Below are 10,953 nucleotides of genomic sequence, written 5' to 3'. Positions count from 1 at the left end.
TCATCGGAAATTTGCGACAAAAACATATTTTCGTCCCAAATTTGGGACGAATTCAGATTCGTCGCAAATTTGGGACGAATTCAGATTCGTCGCAAATTTGGGACGAATCTGGATTCGTCGCAAATTTGGGACGAATCTGGATTCGTCCCAAATTTGGGACGAATTTTGGGACGAATCCAGATTCGTCCCAAATTTGGAACGTTAACACACATCGATCAGAAAAAAGTTGTTCCTAATTTGCGACGAAAAACTTAATTTTGTCCCAAATCTGCGACGAATTCTGGGACAAATCTTGATTCATCGCAAAAGTTGTATCTTTTGTGACAAAAAATTATTTTTTGTCCCAAATTTGCGACGAAATTTGGGACGAATTTTACGATAAATTTGCGACAAAGATATATTTGTCGCAAAATTTGTCCCAAAAAAAAAATGCAGAAACTATTTTTTGTTTTTTCTGTATTTCTGTTTACATATTACAATTACATCATCTTTAACAAATTATATCCAATACATCCATATACGACATCCAAAAAAATCATCTCAAAACTAAACACATCATATCCTACACATCCATAATCCATATATCTTATATCCAATCAAATCATCCCAAAACTAAACACATCATATTCATATATACAACTAACCAAAATCCAAACAAGTTCAACAACTCATAATATCAAACATGAAAGTTCTATAATAATCCAAACAACAAATGTAACAAGACATCCAAAAGAAAATAAAATACATATCATCATGTCTCAGGAGCTTCGGTCACCTTCCGTGCTTTTTTTCCTGCGTCAAATTACAAACATACAATAAGTAACATTTATAATTACAAAAATGTATCAAACATATTAATGATATTTGTATCTAACATTTACATACATGAATGAAATTTGTTACTAAGATTGTTTGTCATAGCATGCAAAGTATCATCATGATATAAAATGCAAAGTATCAATGTGAAATTAAAGTTGTTTGCAATTCATATCCTTTGGTCAAGCCTCATGTTCATATATACAAATAACCAAAATTCAAACAACAAGTTCAACAAATTATCCCAAAACTAAACACATCATATTCATATATACAACTAATTCCATTGGAACAATTTTTATGTGATTTAATATTACCAGATCAGTGATTATTCCCATTGTTATATACCTTGATGATTACCAATCAACTTGCTAATATGCAATCATAATAGTATTCTTGTAAATTGGACTATATTTTCGTGTTTACTAAATTAAATATCTTGTTTCACGAATGTAAGGATCCTACAGTTTGACAAAAAAATAGGATCTTGGAGCCCCATATGAGCAAGTAACTGTCATAGAGACTCAAATTATATACCTAAGGAGAAATTCAATAAATTTTAATAGGACTGTTGGCTTAAGGTTTCAATCCACATGCTAGCATCTTAATCTCTAATTGCATATCCTACCTTTTAATTTAAAATTCATCAATCTACTTAAATTTCTTCAAATATATATATATAACAATTTTGTTTAATCACCAGCATCCATATCTTCAAACAAGCTACAATAACATTCTGTTTTGCCAACATACTGCTATACGTGAAGGTTCATAATTGAATCATTTTGCAATGAAATAAAATTAGGTAGACCTATAATTTTGAGTGTATAGTAAAAGTTCTATTTGATAATGAAATAAGTTATTTAGTCAAATTTCTCCTAAACCTCTTTAAGTTATTTATGCTTCAATGAAATCGTTGTCAGCGACAAACAAGGGCATTCAAGGAGCTTCAAATAAGGAAATTGATAATGAAATAAGTACATTGATAATCCTTTTAATACTTGTGTGGTTAATTTTGTATAGTTAAATGTGTATATAAGTGCTCTTAAAAAGAGCACATCAGTACTCACATTAGTATATATATTACATATATACTAATGTGATTATACTAGAACAAGATTTCCAATCCCAACAAAAATAATAACAAAAATATAAACGCGGGTAAAAGAATTGACAAAAGAACTCAAATCAATATTAGAGATAGTTACTCTATGAAAGGTTCAAAAGAATGATCACCAAATTAAACTAGTCATTGCATCAAAAAGATGACATAATTGTAACTCAAACATCAAAATTATACAAAGGCAGCATGGAATTATTATAACACATCATAGTATAAGGTGTTCTAAAAAATAATCAAAAGAGCAAGGACATGAAGATACAAAGCTAAATTAATAATAATGTAGTAGAATTTGTTTGGCAGCGTTATCTTATATAGATAGCAAACATGACATAAGATGCAATGTATTAAGGTAAAATGAAAATATAGAATCAACTATAACATGACATGAAAAATATTCAAACATAAAATTTACCATAAATTTATCAAGAATCACCACCACCGCCATTATCATCATCACCATCATCACCATCATCACCGTCACCGGAAGGAATATGACTTGGAACAGAACTTAACTGAAGATGCCGCATAATAAAATCTTGTTGTCGGCGCATTTCTCTCATTTCTTCATCCCTGTTCTTTATAATGCCCTTCAACTGGGAAACCTCTTCAGTCAAGTTATGCATCTACCAGGTATGTGAGGAGGAAGAAGAAGATATACGACCAACTCTATGGGTTCTGCTCAATGAACTCATTCCGAATATCTTTCCTCCCCTTTTTGGCCCCCCACTCGCCTATAGCCATAAATTGAAATCACTACCAACAGACGGCTCAGACCCCTCAATATCAGAACTAGCAGAAGCTGAACAAGTCGAAATACAGTATCAAAATAAAAACAAGAAATAGTACAATAGGTAAATACAGTATCATTATTACTATCATTATTAATAAACAAATCTAAATACATATACCTGACAAAGGAGAACAACAATGAGCGTCTCTCCAAATTAAACCACGTCGGTGTACAAACCTACACAAGAAACAATAAAATTTTTACAATTGTATATAAGATTCAAAAACAATTATTGCCACCGACACCCACGGAAAGCAGCAGCCGACAAGAACTGGCAACGACAACCGGGGTCGGTAGCAGCAACTAGGAGCCAGCAGGGACTGCCAATGGCAGCACGAGACCAGCAGCAGCCCCCCTAGGCGTCACAGGGGGCCGACATCCAGCAAGGCAATGTCGCCAAGCGGGCGACAGTGGCCATTAGTGGCTATCTGGCCCGACAGCAGTTGCAGACGGCAGAAGGAGACCGATAGCAGCCCCCGAGGCATCACAGGGGAGGCGGCAACCGGCAAGCCAGCGTCGCCAGGCGGTCGGCAACGATCCTTCGGCCGGCAGCGGCCACCAAGGCCAGAAAGCAGCATATAGGGGGTCGGAGATCCGTGCGTGCTGTGCAAGAAAAGCCGGCGTGACCAAGCAACGACCATCGCCTTACGCTCTAGTATGCTTGGGAAAAAAGAGGGGGAGAAATAAACTTACCTGTTGGAGATCGTGGCCGGAATAGGGCAGAAGGTTCGCAGCCGCCGCACGAGCAGATGGAGAAGAGAAGAAAAAGAATTAGGGCACGGTAGGGATCGGGATTATTGCGATTTCTGCGACGAACTATAATTCGTTGCCAAGTTCGTCCCAAATTAGGGACGACCTCATAATTCGTCGCAAACATTTTATTTTTTAAATGATACTTCAAAAAATTGATAGATGACCTTACAGTGCTCGGAATGACACGAAACAAGTTTCTATGGATTCGTATCGTTCTCACCATATGACAAGTGGTCCCAAACAAAATTTTTAACTAATATTTTGACGTTTATAAATTTTTGAATCAAGATTTTAATATTTATTACTCGTTCGGATTAGAAAATTTATAAACGTCAGAATATTGATTAAAAATTTTGTTTGGGCCCACTAGTAAGATGAGGAGAATGATACGAACCCATAGAAATTTGTTTCGTGTCATTCTGAGCTCTCTAGGGTCATATTCCAAATTTTAAAGTCATACTTAAAAAAATAAAAATTTGCGACGAACTCGGGAATTCGTCCCAAATTAGGGACGAATCCCAAATTTCGTCCCAAAATTTCTTTTTTATTTTTTTTTTAAATTGATACTTTAAAAATTGATAGATGACTCTAGAGAGCTCGGAATGACACGAAACAAGTTTCTATGGGTTCGTATCGTTCTCACCATCTTACTAGTGGACCCAAACAAAATTTTTAACTAATATTCCGACGTTTATAAATTTTTGAATCAAGATTTTAATATTTATTACTCGTTCGGGTTAGAAAATTTATAAACGTCAGAATATTGATTAAAAATTTTGTTTGGGCCCACTAGTGAGATGAGGAGAACGATACGAACCCATAGAAACTTGTTTCGTGTCAATCCGAGATCTCTAGGATCATCTTCCAAATTTTTAAAGTGTTACTTAAAAAAATAGAAATTTGCGACGAACTCGGGAATTCGTCCCTAATTAGGGACGAATTCCCGAGTTCGTTGCAAAATTGTAATTTTTCATAAATAAAAAAAATACATCCAAAATACGGGAGATGGACCTACAGAGCTCCGAATCACATGAAACAAGTTTCTATGGGTTCGTATCGATCTCCTGATCGCAACGGTGACCTCAAATATTTTTTTCACACAATATTTTTAGGTGAGTATTTTTTTAATTCCAAAATCACTTCACCATTTTCAAACACTAACTCTTTTTCACTAACTCTTAAGCTTCATGAACTTCTTCCACTTATTATTACGATTAAAATTTTTTTAAAAATATTTGAGGGCATCGTTGCGATCATGAGATCGATACGAACCCATAGGAACTTGTTTCATGTGATTCGGAGCTCTGTAGGTCCATCTCCCGTATTTTCGACGCATTTATTTTGATATTTGAAAATTTTAAATTTTGCGACGAATTGGAAATTCGTCCCAAATTTGCAACGAACTTCCAGGTTCGTCCCAAATTAGGGACGAATTCCAAATTTCGTCCCAAATTTCTTTTTCATTGTTTTTTTAATTGATACTTTAAAAAATTGATAGATGACCCTACAGTGCTCGGAATGACACGTAACAAGTTTCTATGGGTTCGTATCATTCTCACCATCTTACTAGTGGGCTCAAACAAAATTTTTAACTAATATTCCGACGTTTATAAATTTTTGAATCAGGATTTTAATATTTATTACTCGTTCGGGTTAGAAAATTTATAAACATCAGAATATTGATTAAAAATTTTGTTTGGGTCCACTAGTAAGATGAGGAGAATGATACGAACCCATAGAAACTTGTTTCGTGTCATTCCGAAATCTCTAGGGTCATCTTCCAAATTTTTAAAGTCTTACTTAAAAAAATAGAAATTTGCGACGAACTCGGGAATTCGTCCCAAATTAGGGACGAATTCCAAATTTCGTCCCAAAATTTCTTTTTTAATTTTTTTTTTAAATTGATACTTTAAAAATTGATAGATGACTCTAGAGAGCTCGGAATGACACGAAACAAGTTTCTATGGGTTCGTATCGTTCTCACCATCTTACTAGTGGGCCCAAACAAAATTTTTAACTAATATTCCGACGTTTATAAATTTTTGAATCAAGATTTTAATATTTATTACTCGTTCGGGTTAGAAAATTTATAAACGTCAGAATATTGATTAAAAATTTTGTTTGGGCCCACTAGTGAGATGAGGAGAACGATACGAACCCATAGAAACTTGTTTCGTGTCAATCCGAGATCTCTAGGGTCATCTTCTAAATTTTTAATAAAAAAATAGAAATTTGCGACGAACTCGGGAATTCGTTCCTAATTAGGGACGAATTCCCGAGTTCGTTGCAAAATTGTAATTTCTCATAAATAAAAAAAATACATCCAAAATACGGGAGATGGACCTACAGAGCTCAGAATTACATGAAACAAGTTTCTATGGGTTCGTATCGATCTCCTGATCGCAACGGTGACCTCAAATATTTTTTTCACACAATATTTTTAGGTGAGTATTTTTTTAATTCCAAAATCACTTCACCATTTTCAAACACTAACTCTTTTTCACTAACTCTTAAGTTTCATGAACTCCTTCTACTTATTATTACGATTAAAATTTTTTTAAAAATATTTGAGGGCATCGTTGCGATCATGAGATCGATACGAACCCATAGGAACTTGTTTCATGTGATTCGGAGCTCTGTAGGTCCATCTCCCGTATTTTCGACGCATTTATTTTGATATTTGAAAATTTTAAATTTTGCGACGAACTGAGAATTCGTCCCAAATTTGCAACGAACTTCCAGGTTCGTCCCAATTTAGGGACGAATTCCAAATTTCGTCCCAAAATTTCTTTTTCATTGTTTTTTTAATTGATACTTTAAAAAATTGATAGATGACCCTACAGTGCTCGGAATGACACGTAACAAGTTTCTATGGGTTCGTATCATTCTCACCATCTTACTAGTGGGCTCAAACAAAATTTTTAACTAATATTCCGACGTTTATAAATTTTTGAATCAGGATTTTAATATTTATTACTCGTTCGGGTTAGAAAATTTATAAACATCAGAATATTGATTAAAAATTTTGTTTGGGTCCACTAGTAAGATGAGGAGAATGATACGAACCCATAGAAACTTGTTTCGTGTCATTCCGAAATCTCTAGGGTCATCTTCCAAATTTTTAAAGTCTTACTTAAAAAAATAGAAATTTGCGACGAACTCGGGAATTCGTCCCAAATTAGGGACGAATTCCAAATTTCGTCCCAAAATTTCTTTTTTATTTTTTTAAATTGATACTTTAAAATTGATAGATGACTCTAGGGAGCTCGGAATGACACGAAACAAGTTTCTATGGGTTCGTATCATTCTCACCATCTTACTAGTGGGCCCAAACAAAATTTTTAACTAATATTCCGACGTTTATAAATTTTTGAATCAAGATTTTAATATTTATTACTCGTTCGGGTTAGAAAATTTATAAACGTCAGAATATTGATTAAAAATTTTGTTTGGGCCCACTAGTGAGATGAGGAGAACGATACGAACCCATAGAAACTTGTTTCGTGTCAATCCGAGATCTCTAGGATCATCTTCCAAATTTTTAAAGTGTTACTTAAAAAAATAGAAATTTGCGACGAACTCGGGAATTCGTCCCTAATTAGGGACGAATTCCCGAGTTCGTTGCAAAATTGTAATTTTTCATAAATAAAAAAAATACATCCAAAATACGGGAGATGGACCTACAGAGCTCCGAATCACATGAAACAAGTTTCTATGGGTTCGTATCGATCTCCTGATCGCAACGGTGACCTCAAATATTTTTTTCACACAATATTTTTAGGTGAGTATTTTTTTAATTCCAAAATCACTTCACCATTTTCAAACACTAACTCTTTTTCACTAACTCTTAAGCTTCATGAACTTCTTCCACTTATTATTACGATTAAATTTTTTTTTAAAATATTTGAGGGCATCGTTGCGATCATGAGATCGATACGAACCCATAGGAACTTGTTTCATGTGATTCGGAGCTCTGTAGGTCCATCTCTCGTATTTTCGACGCATTTATTTTGATATTTGAAAATTTTAAACTTTGCGACGAACTGAGAATTCGTCCCAAATTTGCAACGAACTTCCAGGTTCGTCCCAAATTAGGGACGAATTCCAAATTTCGTCCCAAAATTTCTTTTTCATTGTTTTTTTAATTGATACTTTAAAAAATTGATAGATGACCCTACAATGCTCGGAATGACACGAAACAAGTTTCTATGGGTTCGTATCGTCCTCACCATCTTACTAGTGGGCTCAAACAAAATTTTTAACTAATATTCCGACGTTTATAAATTTTTGAATCAGGATTTTAATATTTATTACTCGTTCGGGTTAGAAAATTTATAAACGTCAGAATATTGATTAAAAATTTTGTTTGGGCCCACTAGTAAGATGAGGACTACGATACGAACCCATAGAAACTTGTTTCGTGTCATTCCGAAATCTCTAGGGTCATCTTCCAAATTTTTAAAGTCTCACTTAAAAAAATAGAAATTTGCGACGACCTCGGGATTTCGTCCCAAATTTGCGACGATAATTGCGACGAATATATATTTGTTGCCAATTTGCGATGAAACCAGATATTTGTTGCAAAAATTTATATGTTTATCTCAAATTCTGTGATGAACATTTTTTTTGACGCAAATTTTTTAATTTTTCCAACGAAATTTATTTTTCGACGCTGATTGGCAACGAGTTTTGCGACGAAAATGTATTTGTTGCTAATTTGCAACGAACTTTTTCCGTTTCTATCTTCGTTGCTAATTTGCGATGAATTATTTCTTCGTTGCAAAATTTGTCCCAAATTTGCAATGAATTTTATTCGTCCCAAAATTTCGTCCCTAAATTGTAGTTTTTTTGTAGTGGCATTAGGCCACTGGGAAGAAGAAAAAGGCTAAGATAGTAGAACCAGCAACAAAAGGCTCATGCTATCATTGTGGCAAGATGGGATATAGAAAAGAAACTATAAGATTTATCTTGAGTCTGAGAAGAAGAGGATGACATTCGATGCCCCATCTGCTTCAGGTATTTTTTTTTATTATTGATTGTTATGCTATTTTTTTAACACTTGGATATTGGATACTAGGTGTGGCTCACATACATGTAATGACATATAGGTACTAAGGAATTGTAAAAGACTCGTCAATGGAGAAATAAATCTATGAGTTGGCAATAGAGCAAAGGTTGTAGCTGCCACCATCAGAACATATTTATTGAAGCTTCCTAGTAGAATTGTCTTAAAACTAGATAATTGTTATTTCATTGTTGTATTAATAAAAACATGGGTTGTATTTCTTGTTTAAATAGAAAGGGTTTCCAGTTGACTTTTAGTAATAACTATTGTTATATAACTTTAAATGGCATTCTTTACGGTACTAGAACTTTATGCAAAGACATCTACGCGTTAGATATATCCAGCAACATCTTCAATGTCAAAATAAGCAATAAACGTGCTTGAAAAGATGATCAAATGACCTCCTACTCATGAAATTGTCGCATTGGCCATATAAACAAGAAACGTATGTCTGAATTGCAAAGAATTATAATTCTAGAATCATTTGAATTAAATTCATTTGATACATGTGATTCATGTTTAAAAGGCAAGATGACAGTTACCTTTTAATGAAAAGGGTGGACTAATAAAATAGTTACTTAATCTCATACATACCGATGTATATGTAGGATCGATGAGCACGTGAGGGGGGGGGGATAAATCATGTGTGTTTAAAATTTTGTTCTTTTCACCTTTTAAAACTGTAAAGTATAAGTATGCAAAGAAGATAGAAAATGAAAGAATAAACACACAAAGACAACGTTGGTTAGTTGGTTTAGAGTATTCAGCGACTCCTACTCCAAGACTCACGACCTTCCTGACTGTATCATTAGGCAATCCACTAAAGACATCTTCCAAAACTGTCAAAAGAGTGAATTGAGTATAGGATCACAAAACAAGGACAGTGTAACAAACTACACTACCTTAGCAATAAATTAAATAGTTTTAAGAAATTGTTTCCAATCACAAACTATGTCGATGTGGGATGCTCGTGTATTGGTGTCGGTCTGCCGACACCAGTCAGATGTCACGAAGCAGTAGCGCGACAGTAAAGCGTAGTCGAAGCAGCAAAAGAGTGATAGTAGCTCGCATTGAACTTGTGTGGTTCTGTTGGTCGAACAACCCTTTTAAGGAGTGTTGAGGGTGCCTCCAACCCCATTCGAGGGGCCTCCAAATGTAAATTTAATCCCTTAAGCATTGGTCATGATAAGTCGCATAGATTGCGACTTCTATCCATGTGAGGTCACCTTCCAAGCACTTTGAGGCCCCTTAGAAGCACTCTGAGACGCACTCTAGGGCTCCTCCCCTTCGTGAGAAATCTATCCTCAAAGTTCATCCGTGTGAGGGTGCCTCCTCTAGATCTAGGAAGCCTCTGTACAACTCTAAGGCACCTCCTCGACCCTCCAAGGCACCTCAGATACTATTCATCTGAGGCTTTACTTTATTTTTGCTTTTGCAAAAATTTTTTAGTCTAACAGAAAGATGTTTAACCTGTAAAATAGAGTTAGCATAATTTAATAAGATTATTAATTAGATCCTGCCTTCCAGACCAAGGTCTATCTTGATCTTAGCTTAGACTTTCAAAATGAATCTAAATAGGACCCAACTATATTTTTTTGCCAAATATCAGATCCTCTAGACCTATCTGGGCTTCCCACCAGCTATCAAGTACAACAGATCTAGCTAGATTTCAGCCTGGTGCCAAGTCCTCTAGACCCGTCAAGTCCTTGATATTTAGTAATAACATTAGATCACACAGAACCTAACTTTAATCATTTATCATTCATCAAAGTCTAAGTTTAATCATTGGCACTTACTGCACCTACAATTTCTCCCTTTTTGATGTGATGATAATATGGGTTAAATTTAGAAAAATTACAAGAACAAAAGAATATGATTATGATTTTAGGAGAACAAAATTAGTTTAACTTTTTATTTATTCTCTTGATCATTTTAGGGTCAAGATTTTCATAGAATTCATACTTTTTCTTACTTAAACTCTAACTCTCCCTCTTTGGCATTCATCAAAAATGGACATGCAAATGAATTCCACCAAGAGTATAAAACATGTAAATAAACCAAGTGAGCTTATAAAACAATAAAGGTTTTCAAGTTTATTTTAGGGAGGAGTTTTCAAAAAAAAATCAAAGACAGTTGTTAAACATCTAGAGTTTCAACATAAATGTCAAGAATTTTCAAGGTAAATTTATAATGCTTTCAAAATTTTCAAAATAATTGGCTAACAATTTTTTAAAAAGGTTTCAAAAGTTATATTTCAAGAATTGATCATAAATATTATCAAGGATTTTTCAAAAATATTTTTCAAGTAAGGATTTTTCAAAGTATTTTTTCAAGCATAAAAATTTGTAAGGTTTTTTCAAGATATTTTTTAAGTATAGAAATTTGTAGGGATTTTTCAAGTATAAA

At 34.1% G+C, this 10,953-nt stretch overlaps 1 long non-coding RNA gene across 2 annotated transcripts; it reads right to left on the bottom strand.

Annotated features, from left to right (window-relative positions):
* Positions 1–560: 560 nt before the first annotated feature.
* LOC122027979 lies at positions 561–3,555 on the bottom strand. 2 transcript variants are annotated; one of them, XR_006124597.1, is made up of 5 exons: positions 3,423–3,555; positions 2,979–3,332; positions 2,848–2,906; positions 2,352–2,738; positions 561–792 (listed from the first exon to the last, which is right to left on the bottom strand). It is a non-coding gene; the product is annotated as an uncharacterized LOC122027979 (long non-coding RNA). The 2 variants fall into 2 exon arrangements; XR_006124596.1 differs by having other exon boundaries at positions 2,979–3,495.
* Positions 3,556–10,953: the final 7,398 nt, after the last annotated feature.

The sequence above is a fragment of the Zingiber officinale genome, chromosome 1A (genome assembly GCF_018446385.1).
Source record: "Zingiber officinale cultivar Zhangliang chromosome 1A, Zo_v1.1, whole genome shotgun sequence".
Lineage (NCBI taxonomy): Eukaryota > Viridiplantae > Streptophyta > Magnoliopsida > Zingiberales > Zingiberaceae > Zingiber > Zingiber officinale.
The sequence above is the reverse complement of the archived record's forward strand: the minus strand, read 5'-3'. Positions and strand labels throughout refer to the sequence as shown.